The following is a 13,145-nucleotide window of genomic DNA, read 5'->3' as shown; positions in this document are numbered from 1 at the left end:
ATCGTTTTCCTCACGTTTAATGAGCATTTTGCAGATGTTTATATGCGCCGTCAAATGAACTTTTTTGAGTTCATGCGGAACTCAAATATCGAGCTTGCTTATGTATCCCAGCTTCTTCAGGTGGTCGTGAATGCTTGAATGATGGAAGTTCAATGTTTCTGCAATCTCTTGTGTCATGTAACGTGGGTTTGACTCGATCAATGCCTTTATTTTGTCGTTATCAACCTCGGTGGGCCTCTCTGACCGAGGAGCATCATTGAGATCAAAATCACCAGCACAGAACTTCGTGAACCATCGTTGGCATGGATGTTCTTGTAGAGCATTGTCACCATAAACTTTATGCAACTTTTCACAAGCTTGACACGCGTTCTTCCCTTTATGGGAGTAAAACAGTAAAATATGGCAAAAATGCAGTTTGGTCTTCCACCTTCAACTTGTTGTAAAATCTCCAAAACTCAACCAAATCGCTCAATTTTTTTTTAGAATGAAGCTAGAACTGTCAGCTGTCAAATGACATAGGAATAACATAGATGTGAATGACTCTAGTACTTCCAAAAATGAGCAAGTGCCATCTGTCGCAAACATGCGTCATGACTTTTCCGACAACCCAATATTACAATTTTAATACAGTTTTTCCTTTCTTAAAAATGCGTATACATTTTTCGGCACCTTCTGTATAATCTATCAGTGTGTGCATATATGTGTATGATACATACCAGTGTGTCTGTGTCTGCATGCCATGCACCAATGTGTATGCACATGTACGTCTATCAGCATGTGTGATACACATCCGTGTGTGTGTGTGCGTACTGCCATATATACCTGTACAACAGCATATACCATATATATCAGTAGAATAACGTCTCCCTTATTTCCTTAGAAACATTTTTGCACCAAACCTTAGAAATGATACAAATCATCAGAGTCTGACCTCTGAGGTTCCTGAGGGTTCGCACAGGCCTGGGGGAGTCCCTCAGGCTTAAAGCTTCAGCAGACGTTGCAGAAGGGGAGGGCTGGCTGGAGCCACCCTGACACAGAGGGGACATCGACCGTGGGGTTCAGCGGTGCTCCCAGTTGCTGTGAAGAAACTGGTGGGGCTGAGGGAAGGGACAGACCCACGGCGGGGACCAGCGCCTCAGACTCACCACCCACCTGTGAGGTACACGGTCTGTTACCCCGTTTCGCAGGTGGGGAAGCAAGCCTGGGTGCTGCTACGTAATGACGCTGGGAAACGAGGAGCGCTCTGAGTTAGGGCGCAGCCTGTCTTGTCTGCAGCGTCTCCCAGCCCAGCCCAGGTCCTCAAAACCATTCGGTGACAGAAGGATGGGTGGATGGATCACACCCATTTCCTTCCTCCTCCTCCTCCTCCTGTGTCCCCCACAGCTGGTATCTCCCCAGCCCTCTCTGCAGTCTGGTCTCGGGCTCTGGGACCATTATTCTCAGGCATTTGTGGTCATATGCTGCCACCTACAGGGCATCCTGGGGTACTGCAGAGGGGACCATCGCCTCATTCACTTCCATCCCATACCCTCACGTTATTCAGAAAGAGAAACGGAAGCATGAAGAGGCGTTTGGCAAGACCTCGGCAAAGCCCACGGTAAATGGGGGCTTGGTTTAGGCTTAGAATCTTCTTTCATAGAGGAAAACATTGGGCTGCTTCACGTTCAATGAGCGCAAAGATGTTTGGCAGAAACTGCAGACGCGGCAGGCAGAGGAGGGGTGGGACCAGGGGCGGAGGGGGCGCCTGCCTCGGGGTCACTGTGTCACTCCTAAACCCACGAGGTGTATGTCCAGTTAGTGCTCATACTTAAACAAGAAATGGAGATCCGTCAAGGCAGTTAGGAAGCTCCCAGAACAAAGGAGCCAACTAACCAGACCTTGGAAAACAGGAACCCAGGAGCTCGCAAGGGTCCCAACCCCTTCCCCACAGGTGTGTCTACACAGGAGGCCAGTCCCTGCCACGGAGGGTCTGACTGGGCCAGTCAGTGACACGGCCACCCCAGGGGTGAGGGCCCATGACTGGCAGGCCCAGAGCTGCAGTGGTGTCACCTAAAAGTCATCGCCCCCGAGGAAGACACACTAAACAGCCAAAGCAACAGCTGTCCCCACTCCACAGGTGACACAACCGAGTCTCAGAGGAGTTTGACATGGCTGGCATGTCGGTCAGGTTCTTGTAGGGCGCCAGGGAGAGAAACAGTCTCAGGTTTCATTACAAGATTGGGGAGACCAAAGTTTGCGCCACCAACCAGGCCTCCCCCCAGCAGCGGGAACAGCTTCAGGCCCTGTCACCTGTCAGCAGGCTCTGTGCTCAGCGGGCACACGCCTGGGTACCCCTCACTGGGGACACCGTGGCTCGGTACTCTGGGCCCCGTAGCATGGTGACAGGACAGCTGTGGGCCTCAGCGTATTCCTGTGCTGTCCGCACTTGGCCCACCTCAGTCCCTGCTAACTCATGGCTCCTGTTCACCGTTGACTCAGGGCTTCTCCTTAGAACTTCCCTCCTGCTCGCTGCGTCTGCCCCCGACGCTGACGCTAACCCTTCCTCCAGGTCGCATGTTCAAATCCGCCTACAGAAAGGACCCGAATCGCTCTGCTGGCCCGGCATCCCTGCGTGCTGGATCTCACACTGGGCCGCTCCACATCCCCTCACCAGCCCAGACGTTGTCTGTCCTTAGGGTGGGTGTCCACTCCGGCCCAGCCAGCTGAATCCGGGTCCTGACATGCAAAGTGGGGAACTCAGAGCAAAGAACTCCCGCAAAGGGCTGTGAGTGTGGCAGGTGTGCAGACATAACGGGCTCCTCTCCTCTACAAGGCAGCTCGGACGCGACCGGACCAGAGTCTGAGCCATGGTTCCCGGTTCCCTGTTTCTCCCGCCTGAGGATACAGGCTGCCCTGCCCTGTTGGATCAACCAGTAATAATAACTAATGCTGACTGGACACCAGACACCGTTCTAGCTTCACACCGATGATCTCAATTCACCCTGACCATAGCCTACCGTTAACTGTCCCCATTTCACAGGAAAGAAAACTCATTTAGAAAGAGTGAATACAGGCTCAAGGTCTACTCCTGGCGAGTGGCAGGAAGTGAGCAGGAGGAGGAGGACACACAGAGGCTGTTACTGGTGGGAAGACGTGAAGTGTCTAGATGTGCACCTTCCAAGATGGAGGCAGTGACCAAACGTGGCTGCTTTGCACCTGATCCAAAGTGATGTGCTATAACCAGAAAACACACACCGATTCCAAAGCTTTGTCACCCAGGAAAAGAGAAGGGGAAACATCTCATTAATAATGTTTTATACTGATTACTTCTTAAAATGATCCTATTTTAGGTATTTTGAGTTAAATTATGAAAATCAATTTACCTCTCTTTTTACATTTTTAGGCAGTTTTGTTGATATAGAATTCACATACCACACAATTAATTCACTCGCTTACGGTGTAAAACTCACTGGTGTTTTACACACTCCCAAAGTTGTGGAGCCATCACCACAGTCAATTTTAGAACACTCTCATCGCCCCCAAAAGAAGCCCTGTGCCCACCAGCTGTCAGTCAGTCCCCTCAGCCCTCGGCAACCATGAAGCTACCTCCTGTCTCTGGATTCGCCTGTTTTGGATGTTTCATAGACGCGGAATCACACAGTACGTGGCCTTCTGTGTCTGGCTTCTTTCACTGAACACCATGTCTCCGAGGTCCATCCATGTTTTGTAGCCTGTGTCGGAGCTTCATTTCTCTTTACCGTCCAGTAATTGTCCAATGCGCGGATATGCTACATTGTGTACACCCATCTATCAGCTGGGGAACACCCGGCGCTTCCACAGCATAATCCGGCGACCAACCTCCAAGTGTGAGATCTAGTGGCGCCTCAAGCTTTCCGTTCTCGTCTTCTCGCTTCTGTGAACAGGGTCGGCAGAAAGCCTCACGCTATACACACGGCTGCTACGGTGTTTGCATTGAGAGCTCAGGTCTGGGTCTTGCCCCTGGTTCTGATGAATGTTAAGGCACCATAAATGCCCCCCACCGGGGGCCAGACCTCAGGTCCCTCCCCACCACAGCTGGGTGTTCCCAGCATGAGCCTGGGCTAGCAGGGTGCTGAGAACGTTTCCAGCAGTCAAGACCAGTAAGCAATCCCAGGGGCCTAACGACAACTTGTGAGTGACACCGGCGCCTGAGGGTTGATGACAGCCCTCCATTCCTGGCTGCTGGCTGTCTGTCCAAAAGGACAAGGCCTCAGGGACTTGGCCTACGAAAACTGGGCAGGCTCTCGATTTCATCCACACCACTTTCCCCATGAAGCGCCATGAGTGGGGGGCCTGGGTTCCTTGGTGTTATCATCTCCCAGAAGCACCCTGACAGGGGTCTCCAGGGCACGGGTTCAACCTCTGGCTGCCCCTCCCAGTGCTCGCTCTCCAACGCCATTTGGCCGCCTGAGTGCTAACAACCCTTTGCTGAACTTCCGAAAGGCGGGCATGCCTCGCTGGCAATGGGAGATGACACAGGCAGTAGGGCTGTCCTGCACAGCGGAGTAGCAGGACGCTGGTTCCGGAATTACACAAGCCCCACCCTGTCACCTTAGGTCAGCAACTTAACCTGAGCCTCACTTTTCTCCATTGGAAACTGGGGATAAGTCACCTTTCTCCTCGGGTGACTGTAAGGATTAAACAACATAATGAAATCCGGCCCAGCACCTGACGCACACCATGAGAAATATGGCTGTTGCTGTGACCAAGTGGCCTGATCCCACCCAAACCCAAGGCGCTTCCTCACTGGACCATGTCTTAAGCGTCTGGGCAAGGCACCCATTTACCTGAATCAGTTGGATATCTTAGTTGCAAGACACTGAACCTGATGGCTAACTTAAGGAATTTGCTGGAAGAACACGGGGCTGCTCAAAGGGTCTGAGGAGAGATGCGAAAAGCAAGCCTGGAGCAATCAGGCAGGCCATGGCGGCAGGGGTCTGTCTCTAGACCACGGGGTTTCCAGCCCATGGTATCGGAGCTAATGATAGTTTTTAAAGGGTTGTCAAAGAAAGAGGAGGAGAGGAAGAGGAGGAAACAGATCGTATGTGGCCTGCAAAGCCCAAAATATTGACTGTCTTTCACAGAAAAGGTTTGCCAGCTCCCGCTCTTGACAGTCCCACTTAGGTGCTGCTGTCACAATGAGACTCTGCTGTCACTGCACCGTTAGACACGTTTTTAAAAGCAGATTGGATTGGTTTTCAAGTACGGTGAGGCCAACAGATCAAGAGACAACTGCCATTGAAAAGACAGTTTGGAGTGGCATCGGTAAGATGGCAGCACACGCGATATCAGCCTTCATCCCCTGACAAAAACTACCATTAGACAGCTATCCACAAAGGGAACTAGCCCTGGGAGGGCTCAAGAGTCCAATTAAGAACCTACAGCAACACAGTGGAGTGAAAAAGGAGAATAACCACATAGAAAGGGTTGCTGGGGAGATGGGCTAGGCTCAGGCATCTGGGTGCAGATGGCTCAGAGGGAAGAAGGGGGGGGCTCTCAGGGTTGCCCATGTAACGGGGGCCATCGCAAATGCCAGTGGCCAGCTCTGCGGAGGACCCTGGCAGCTTCCGCCACTGAGGACCTCAACGGCCCCTGCAACAGCCACAGACTCCCCCCAGCTTTCATAGCAGAGGACCCCACAGTGGTCATCGGCATGGACCCCAGCAGCCTGCTCTGCAGGGGACACACAGCTTTCACCATTGAGGTAACCAACAGTCATCACCACTGTGGACCCTGGCTGGGCACTGCCTCCCAGACAGAGGGGCTGCTGTGCCTCCCCAGGACCAGGAAGGCCAGCACCCCCAACCTCAGCATGCCCCAAACCCGAGAGCTGCAGCAGTTCTGCATAAGCCCCACTCCAGGGCCTGGTGTTAGGGGGGATACCTTCAGTTAGAAAATCCCCACAATTGAAAAAGAGAGCAGGGGGACTCCCGCAACCTTCACCACTGAAGATTCACATAGTTCTCATGTCCACAGCAGACACACACAGCCTTGGCCATTGGGAAACCTTTGCTGAGGCCCCCCTCTCACTGGGCCTCCCCGGAACCGGAACCCCCATACCCCACCTAAGCAGCACCCTCAGAGCCACCTACACGCGAATGTATTTCCCCCCCAAAAAAACAGTCTGCAATGTCTGGAAGAAGTGACTGCTCCATCAAATGGGCAGACATCAGTGCTTTGCATTGCCCACAAGAAAAATGAAAGAATCAAGGAAACATAACCACCAAAGGAACATAATAATTTTCTAATCACTGACCAACCCTAAAGAAATAGAGATCTAAAAATTGCTGGGCAAAGAAGTCAAAAATATATATATATTTTTAATGCAGCACATATATAGAAAATTTTCTTTTGTGAGAACAAAAATATTTGGACATGTTATATTTAGTACAGCTTAGCCATCCAGCTTACGTTGACAAAGTTAGTTAATTGTTAGGAAGCGCATTACACATACAGAAGCACTCAGACAGCAGCTTTTTAAAGCTTGATTAAGGACAAAATGCTTGATTTAATGCTTTCCTTTTATTTTTTTAAGAAGAGGCTCTACTTGTACATTCAAGTTCCGTCGAGCCTTCTGAGTCTTTCTGCTCCATATTGTAAACTCTTCCATTTTCTTCTTTTTGTAGAGTCTTAGAGCTCCTGCTCTCTCTCGTTTTCTCCTCTCGAATTCTTGTTTCCTAGCAGCGTGCTTAGCGTGTACCTGTTCATATCCTTCTTGTGCTTTTCGATGTGATATTTTCCCTTTATTTTTCCTTGGCATGGTAATGGAGTTGACCCTTTTCTTCTTTACGTTGTTCTTCTGGCTGAGGCTGGCCAGTGCGCTCGGTCCTTCAGACAAAGCTGGTCAATGTTACATTCTACTTCTGGCAACTCCCGATTAACTTGTTCTTCTGACAAAGGCTGGTCAACCTTTCCACATTGCTTCCTTTCCTCTTCAGCTAAATAGTGATGTTGCAGATGATCGGTGTATCAACTTCTGCACTGGGATTCCTGTGAGGTTTGGGTCTCCTTTCCCCTCCATAGCCATCTACAGATGCGATGCAATCTCTATCAAAAGTCCAATGACATTTTTCACAGAAATAGAAAAAAAAGAATTTTAAAATTTCTAAGGAATCACAAAAAAACCTGAATCGCCAAAACAACCTTGAAAAAAAGAACAAAGCTGGAAGCGTCACGCTTCCCTATTTCAAACTATTGGGTTGTCGGAAAAGTCATGACGTATTTTTTCCGTGTTTTTCATTGCAAAAAATGCGTCATGACTTTTCCGACAACCCAACATATTGCAAAGATACAATAATCAAAACAGCATGGTCCTGGCATAAAAACAGACACATAGACAAAGGGAACAGAAGAGAGTCCACATATACAGCCAACGAACCTTTGAAAAGGGCACCAAGAACACACAGTGGGTTATGGACGGTCTCTTCAATAAATGCATTTGGGGAAACTGGACACCCACATGCAGAAGACTGAAACTGGACCCCTATCTTACACCACTCACAAAAACAAACTTGAAATAGATGAAAGACTTCAACGTAAGGCCCGAAACTGTAAAACTCTTAGAAGAAAACATATGGAAAGAGCTCCTTGACATTGGTTTGGGCAATAATTTCTTCAGATATGACACCAAAAGGCCAGCCAACAAAAGCAAAAAGAATCAAGTGGGACATCAAACTAAAAAGCCTCTGCACAGCAAAGGAAATAACCAACAAATGGGAAAAGCAACCTACAGAATGGAGGAAATATTTGCAAACTGTCTGTCTGATAAGGGGTTAATATCTAAAAGACATAAGGAACTCATATAACTCAACAGCAAAAAAAAAAAATCTGATTAAAAATGGGCAAAGGATCTGAACAGACATTTTTTTCCCAGTGAAGACACACATATGGTCAACAGGTACATGAAAAGGTGCTCAGCATCACTAACAATCAGGGAAAGACAAATGAAAACCACATGGAAATATTACCTCACACCCGTTTAGATGACTATTATCAAAAAGAGGAGATCATAGGGCCGGCCGAGTGGCTCAGTTGGTTAAGAGCTCGCTCAAGAGTTTGGGCTCTGAGCAACAGCAGTTTGATGCCTGGCCTGAGCTGAGCAGCTGCTGAGCTGCCAACAGGTGGCAGGATGGCTCAGCTAAAAAAAAAAAAGAGATCATAAATGTTGGTGAGGATGTGGAGGAAAGCGGACCTTTGTACGCAGTTGATGAGAATGTAAATAGGTACAGGCATTATGGAAAACAGCATGGGGGTTCTGCAAAAAATTAAAAATAGAACTTCCTTAGGACTCAGCAATCCCATTTCTAAGTTTATATTCAAAGGAAAGGAAATCAGCGCTTGGAAGCGATATCTACACCCGCATGTTCACGGCAGCATTATCCATAATAGGCAAGATACGGGAACAACCTAAGTGTCCATCAGTGGATGAACGGGTGAGAGGACGTCATATGTATGTATATACAACAGAGTCTTATTCAGCCTTTAAAAAGGAGGAAATCCTGCTGTCTGCAACAACGTGGAAGAGCCTGGCGGGGATTAAGGTAAGCGAATAAGCCAGGCAGAGAAAGACAGACACTGTATGGTTATCACTTATACGTGGAAACTTAAAAAAAAAAGTCAAACACATAGAAACAGAATAGAATGGTGGTTTCCAGCGCCTCAGCGGTGGGGGAACAGGGAGAGGCTGATCAGAGCATACAAACTCCAGGGATGCGAGGAATAAACGCTGAGCGTCTCACGTACAGCATGGTGACCACACTTAACACTGTATGAAATCCCTGAAATTTGGTGAGAGTAGATCTCAACGTACTAAGCATTCTCACCCAAAACAAGTAACTATGGGAGGTGACGGATGTGGTCACCATTTCACAATATCACAGACATCAATCATGCCGCACACGTGAGGGCCCACGAGTAGGGAGGGAAAGTGGGGCTGACCGAGCTGCCCCCAAGAAGCCCACGCTCAGAGGGGCCAAAGGACCAGTTAGAAAGGAAGTTAACTGGACCTCATCAGTGGGTTTCTCAACAAGCCTGGTGCAAGCCCCATCTCAAGGGCAGCGGAGTGTTTGGAGCTTGGGGGTTTTGTTTTTGCTTTTTCCCAATCAGCCCAGGCTGGACCTTACACATCGTGTTGTTCCCTGCACATTTGGTCTCCACTGACCCCAGGCCCAAGTCCTGCTAAAGATGCAGCTTGTGTGACCATGACCAAAGCTGATGGGTTGAAGAGCAGGGAGGGCGCGCCAACGCTTAGCCATGGTGGGTGCACGTTAAGAATTCACCCCTAGCTTGCAAGGTCAGAGTCTCCCAAACTGCCCTTCAGAAGCTCCTAATGCCTGAATGAGGGGGTTTAACTTACTGCACAGACGGACAAGGACCTTAGAAACAGAAGGCATGAGGGACACGAGAGAGGGATCCGCTGCTCAGAGAATCCCTCCACCGAGGAAATCCCACTTGTAAAAACAAGAGGGTTATGAAGGCTAGAAAATTTGCTTCATAATTGAATAGGAAACTTATCTAGATTCCTGAGGAAAAAAGCCAATTCCCATTCAGCCAGCAGCCAAATAAACAGACAACAGTGATCCCCAGATCCTTCCCCACACAGCAGACCTACGTTCTGTTTCACGGGGAGGGAAAGAAACAAAATCAAATTCTCTGGCACCTGGATTTTGCTCTAACAAGCCAACTGCCGAAAGAGGCTGCGGAGGGGACGGCCCCCAGTTCCCAGCTCCACCAGGGCCGCCCGGAATCACGGCAGAGGAAGGCTCCCATCCTGTGCGTCCACCTGGGCACCGCTCAGATCCTCTGAGATACTGGCTCACGACGAAGCAGGTACACAGATGCGAGGTCAGCACCCCAGGGGCTGAAGGACAGTGGGGCCGGGGGCTGGCCCAGAAGGAGGGCAGGCTTGAGCAAATCTGACCTTCCGCATGGCACAAACGCATTCGTGTCTGTTCTAAGTAAAGCCACCAGTTCAAAAGGTGGTTACAAAACATGCTCTCCACTCCCCCAGAAAAGTGGCTGATGATACAGCACATGTCGCTGGACAGTTGGAGAAAGCCGCACTGTGGGTTTGATTCTAACACTGCTGAGGGCAGCTATTACCCGTTTCTGACCTTGTCCTGGGCCTGACGCCAGACTAAGCTCTTAACGCGTTCACTCATGTAATCCTCGTGATAAGCACACGAAGCCAGAGCTGTGGTTGAGACACCAGCCAGGTTTGACTCTGCCTCCTCCAAACACTAACTGTACGGTCTGGTGGCTTGACTTCTCTACACCTCCACTTACACACCTGTAAAATACACCTAATAATAGTACCCGCCTGGTCATACTGACCTGAAAACTGGACGAGTTATTGTATGAACAGCGTCTGGAACACCATGTATGGTACAAGCATGGCTATCATCATTGCCATCCCTTTTCACAGATGACACAACTGGAGCTCAAAGAGGTCCCATTCTACTGTCAAGTTCATTGTCAAGCCCCTGCCCTCCCCCACACTCCCACTCACACAGCGGCTAGGTTACACGCTCCAAGCCTCTGTCCTTCAGACACCTCACAAATTGGGGACACCACATCTACTCTGTGCTTTGGGAGCCATCATGCTGGAAGCACAGCTGGGCACGGACCTCCTGTCCCTGGGCACCTACCCACCTGCCCGCAACACCCTGTCTTGGGATGCAGCCCCGCCCCCTGGGAACCCCTCTCCCCCCGTCCCCCATTCTCCCTTGCCACACTGTAGGTCTTTCCACAAAGATCCAGGCAGGAAACCCCCTCCCACAGCAGCCTGTGCTGTTACTGTAACAGCAAGAGCGAACACAGCAAGCAGTGTCTCCACACGTGCTACTTATTCTAAACACATTCCGTTCCCATCGTCACGGCCCCCAAGCAGGCCTTTATTTTTAGTGAAGAATGGGGACAGGAGAAAGACAGCTGGTAATTCAAGACCATTTTGGTTTACTTTTTCTCTATGCCGTTCTTCACCTTCCCCTCCACAAAGGAGAAAAATAAACAAATTTTGGCTGTTAGAAAGATGTCCCTTGGGGCGGCCGGTTAGCTCAGGTGGTTAGAGCATGGTGCTCATAACACCAAGGTTGCCGGTTCGATCCCCACATGGGCCATTGAGCTGCACCCTCCACAACTAGATTGAAGACAACGACTTGACTTGGAGCTAATGGGTTCTGGAAAAACACACTGTTCCCCAATAAAAAAAAATCCTAAAAAAAAACCAGACGTTCCACAACATAATAGCATTCATGTATTCAAAAAAATATCTCTTCAGGACTTTCTATGTGCCAGACACTGTGCCAAATTCAAGGCTCCACCTCTGCAGACAGGAGTGCTTTCTCCCAGTTTCAGAGAATCCTTTGCAATGCATGCAAGGCCTCCTTGTTGTCCGAGGCCTGTTATCCATGTCATTTGAATTAACCTTATGATAACTGATCATTTCGGTGGCCCAGAGCCCTGCTGCTTCCCAGGGGTCTACACTTTCCCAGAAGTGCTCATAGCATGTCTGGGAGTCCCCAAGTGGTGCCTTACGTGGAGTCGCTCATGAGCCCTGCTCCTTGAAGGGGCTGCGTCCTCTATCAGGGTTCCGCGGCAGCCTGGAGAGTGGGGGAGACTGACTCTGCTCTGTTGTGTCTTACACTCTGAGAGGCGCCCACACGGGGCCACTGGGCCCCCAGTGTCTTACAGACTTTAGAGAAGCAGACTTCCAGTGTGTACGTTCCACCCCTCAGCTCAGCAACAGATCCTGGGGGTGTCTCCAACAAGGATCTCACCGAATGACAGGAACACACTCAGAAACACCCCTCTTCTCAGATAAACAGGGCAAGCTGGCTCTTTCTGGGGCCTCTGAGGGTCCCATCCACCCTCCAAGACATGTTTAAATCCCACTAAGATGAGACTTCAGCTATACCTGTAAAACGCTTTGCTTCCGAGGCCATCACCAGGTCTTGCCCCTCTGAGGCAGGGTGGAGGACAGCAGTCATGTTTTCAGGCTGCATGGGTGGGGTTTTTTTGGGTTTTTTTTTTAAATTTTATTGGGGAACAGCCATGGGCAATGGTTACAACATTGCTTCCATGCTACAATGGCATAGTTGACTCTTTTAGGGAGGGCGCAGCTCACAGTGGCCCATGTGGGGATCAAACCAGAAAACTTGGGTGTTATCAGCACCATGCTCTAACCAACTGAGCTAACCGGTCACCCCCCCCCTTTTCTTTTTAATTGATGTAAAATTCACGTAAGTTTAGCCATTTTTAAGTGTACAATTCAGTAGCATTTAGCACATTCAGTGTTAAATGCATCTATCCAGCTCGGAAACAATTTCATCATCCCAAAAGGAAACCCATTAAGCAAGCATCCCCACCCCCCTCTTCCCAGCCCCTGGCAATCACAGGTCTGCTTTCTGTCCCCACGGATGCACCCACTCTGGACCTTTCACATCAATGAAATACTGAGACCTTTTGTGTCTGGCTTCTTTCACTCAGCTTAATGTTTGCGACGCATCCACGCACAGCATGTATCGGTACTTGGTTCCTTTCTACGACTGAAGGATACTCCACTGGATGTTTCGATTTTTCGTTCTTCGTGGGATGGACACTGGAGTCGTTCCTACGTGTTGGCTCTACTGTGACTAGTACTGCTATGAACATTCATGTACAAGGATTTGTTTGTGTGTTTTCAGTGCTTTTCAGCATACACCTGAGTGGCTTGCTGGGTCACGTGGTAATCCTGCTTGATGTGAGCACCTGTCAGACTGTTTTCCACAGCTGCTGCATCATTTTACATGCCCATTAGCGATGTATGAGGGCTCTGATTTCTCCACATTCTCACCACCCCTTATGTTCCACTTCTTGATTACAGCTCTCCTATGGAGACGTTGTGTTATCTTGTTGTGGTTTTGATTGGCATTTCCCTTACAATTGACATTATCTTTTCAAGAGCCTGTTGGCCATTTGTATATCTCCTTTGGGGATGTGTCTATTCAAATCCTCTCCCATTTTAATTACCATGTTTGTCCTTTTGTTGTTGAGTTCTGAGTCCATTATATATTCTGGATACTAAGCCCTAACCAGATATGATTTACAGTATTTTCTCCCATTCTGTTGGTTTTCTTTTCATTTTCTTG

General features: G+C 49.2%; 1 non-coding gene and 1 pseudogene across 1 annotated transcript; one reads left to right on the top strand and one right to left on the bottom strand.

Annotated features, from left to right (window-relative positions):
* Positions 1-6,463: 6,463 nt before the first annotated feature.
* Positions 6,464-8,765, bottom strand: LOC109395669 (thyroid transcription factor 1-associated protein 26-like; annotated as a pseudogene).
* A 2,296-nt stretch (positions 8,766-11,061) lies between these two features.
* On the top strand, positions 11,062-11,135 carry TRNAM-CAU (transfer RNA methionine (anticodon CAU)). The gene has a single exon. It is a non-coding gene; the product is annotated as a tRNA-Met (tRNA).
* Positions 11,136-13,145: the final 2,010 nt, after the last annotated feature.

Source organism: Hipposideros armiger, unplaced genomic scaffold, assembly GCF_001890085.2.
Source record: "Hipposideros armiger isolate ML-2016 unplaced genomic scaffold, ASM189008v1 scaffold_480, whole genome shotgun sequence".
Lineage (NCBI taxonomy): Eukaryota > Metazoa > Chordata > Mammalia > Chiroptera > Hipposideridae > Hipposideros > Hipposideros armiger.
Note: the sequence above shows the minus strand (reverse complement) of the source record. Positions and strands in the feature narration are given on the sequence as shown.